The 3,084-nt window shown below is 32.9% G+C and overlaps 1 protein-coding gene across 1 annotated transcript in view; it reads left to right on the top strand.

Annotated features, from left to right (window-relative positions):
• Window positions 1-3,084, top strand: part of LOC117170031 (BAI1-associated protein 3) — an 83,010-nt gene that overhangs the window by 60,859 nt on the left and 19,067 nt on the right. The window lies entirely within an intron of this gene.

The following is a 3,084-nucleotide window of genomic DNA, read 5'->3' as shown; positions in this document are numbered from 1 at the left end:
GGACTCGGGAGTGTAATGATGCACCCATGTTTCATCACATGTCACGATATGCTTCAAAAAAGTCTCTCCCTCCCGCTAAAATCGATTCAGATGTCTCTTACTTATTCGCAGTCGGATGCTTTTTTGATCTTCGTTCAATAACTTCGGGACCCATCGGGCACAGATTTTTTTGAAACCAATATGATTTTCAATGATTGTTTGAGCGCTTCCATAGCTAATGCCCACCTGTAAAGCGATTTCATGAATAGTGAACCGCCTGTCACTTTCAATAAGGTCATGAACTGCACCAATGTTATCGCCAGAAACACTTGATCTTGGTCGATTATGACTCACATTTTCCACACTTTCTCGTCCACTCTTAAACTTTTTGGCCCAATTAAACACTTGAGTTTTAGACAGAGTATCATCCCCATACTGATCCTTCAATCGAGTCAAAATTTCGCACGGTTTAACGCCTTCTTCAGTTAAAAACTTTATTATAACCCGTTGTGCAACGGACGCTGGAACCTGTTGCTCGCCCATAGCTGTACTGATGAACTGACTGAGTCAAAAAGCTCACCAAGCGTTTTACCCACTCCTAATACACTACATTACAAGAACCTATACTGTGAGAGTGCTTGCGATTGGCTAAGAAAAGTATTTGTAAAATTCCGGTTTATATTTGATCCACCCTCGTATTATACCATAAGTATTTTTTGACAATTTGCAAGTTATCTCAGAGACAAGTATTTTCTGGAAGTAGAATAGCGGCATCGACTAGGTTTTTAACAATTCCTATTTTATGTTGGATAGGGTGGTTGGATAAAATATTAAGAAGTCTTACAGAATGAGTTGCTTTCCTAAACCAATTCGTAATAATAAAGTTATTATTATCTCGGCGAAGCTGTAAATTCAAAAAATTAATAGACTTTTTCTTTTCAATATCAAAAGTAAATTGTGATCTATTGTGGTAAGAATTAAAGTGTGAAACTGTCAGATTAATTTAATCTTTAGGTAGGATAAGAAGGGAATCGTCTGCATAACGAAAATACACCGGAATTTGAAAACCCAATCCTTCCATAACGTTTGTTTCAAGATCTTGCATAACAATCTCAGCAAGAATTGCGGAGATAAGTGACGCCATTGAGGTGCCAAACGTTTGTCTGTAAAATTGATTATCAAATTTAAAGTAAGTGGATTCCATTAAGAAAACGATACCTTCTCAAAGTCATCTAAAGGAATTTTTGTGTATTTGCTAATGGGATGCCACCTATTCTTTATACCTTTAATAACCAGATCTAAAGGAATGCTTGTGAGTAGTGATAAGACGTCTAAGGAACACATAATATGATCATCAGGTGTTTTAGTTTTGTTTACGAATTCTTTAAAAGTAAGTGAATTTTTAAAAGAATATTTGTAGTAAGGTGAGGAGTCAGAAATTATCTTGTTCATTGTTTTGGCTAAATTATATGTAGGTGAATTGATAGAAAAGATCCATGAACAAAACTATCCTCTTAGACCGGTTATCTCTTCTATTAATTCACCTACATATAATTTAGCCAAAACTGTGAACAAGATAATTTCTGAATTCTCACCTCACTACAAATATTCTGTTGAAAATTCACTTACTTTTAAAGAATTCCTAAACAAAACTAAAATTCCTGATGATCATATTATGTGCATCACATTAGCAAATACACAGAAATTTCTTTAGATGAGTTCAAGAAGGGTATCATTTTCTTAATCGAATCTACTTACTTTAAATTTGATAATCAATTTTACAGACAGCCGTTTGGCACCCCAATGGGGTCACCCACCTTCGCAATTCTTGCTGAGATTGTTATGCAAGATTTTAAAACAAACGTTATAGAAGGATTGGGTTTTCAAATTTTGGGCTATTTTCGTTAGCTAGACGATTCCCTTCTTATTCTAACTAGAGATAAAATCAATCTGACAGTTTCGCATTTTAATTTTTACCACACTACATTACAATTTACGTTTGATATTGAAAACAAAAGATCTATTAATTTTTTGAATTTACAACTTTACCGAGACGATAATAACTTTATTATTATGAATTGGTTTAGGAAAGCAACTTATTCTGGAAGACATCTTAATTTTTTATCCAACCATTCTATCCAACATAAAATAGGAAGTGTTAAAAACCTAATCGATGTCGCTTTTCTAATTTCAGACAATACTTTCCACTTAGATAACTTTCAAATTGTCGAAAAATACTTCTGGTATAATAATTATCCTAATAAATTCGCACAGAGACATATTAAAAAAAGACTTTCAGAATTAGATTTGAAGACAAACCAACCTTCTAACGACACTGTTGATAGAATCATTGATGTAAAACAAGAGATCATATCCATACCTTTCTTGGGGACTATTTCTCAAAATTTTAAAAGGCTATTGAAAAAATTAAAAATAAAAACTGTTTTTATAGTTGATTTCAAGCTAAATAAATTTATTAAATTAGGTGAATATAAACTACACACTTTAGATCAATGTAACGTAGTTTATTGAATCACGTGTGTTTGTGGCAGGACCTATGTCGGAGAAACAAAATGTCCTCTACGAATTAGAATAAAGAAATATAAAAGTAACATCAGCCATGCGGAAAAAAATTACAAAGTCATAGCTAAACATTTGGTTCAATGACATCGAAGAAATCCAACTTTCATTAAATGGGATGAAGTTGAAATCCTACATGTCGAACCTAATTTTTATAAGTGTGTCTTTGCTGAAATAGTATAACTAGTACTTACGCCAAAGATTTTTTGGAAGTGCTACTACGCATGCGCCAAGGCGTTATTCACTTGACAAATGTTCTCATTACAACGAGTACTCATTTAGTAAGATGGAGACGGAGGGTAGACACCCTGTCATCCTTTTAATTTTATTAAGTAACGACTCAAAAATTTTTGATGTCAGTTTATAAACTTCTACATAATGAATTAAGGTATTGTAATTTTTACCATTCCTATAATTACCATCATATTATACGAGGGTAGTTCAATAAGTCCTTAGAATGAAGTATAAAAACAATTTTTTTTGGGTAAATTTTTTTTTATTTTTCAACATAATCTCCTTGGAGCT

This window comes from Belonocnema kinseyi, chromosome 3 (assembly GCF_010883055.1).
Source record: "Belonocnema kinseyi isolate 2016_QV_RU_SX_M_011 chromosome 3, B_treatae_v1, whole genome shotgun sequence".
NCBI lineage: Eukaryota > Metazoa > Arthropoda > Insecta > Hymenoptera > Cynipidae > Belonocnema > Belonocnema kinseyi.
Note: the sequence above shows the minus strand (reverse complement) of the source record. Positions and strands in the feature narration are given on the sequence as shown.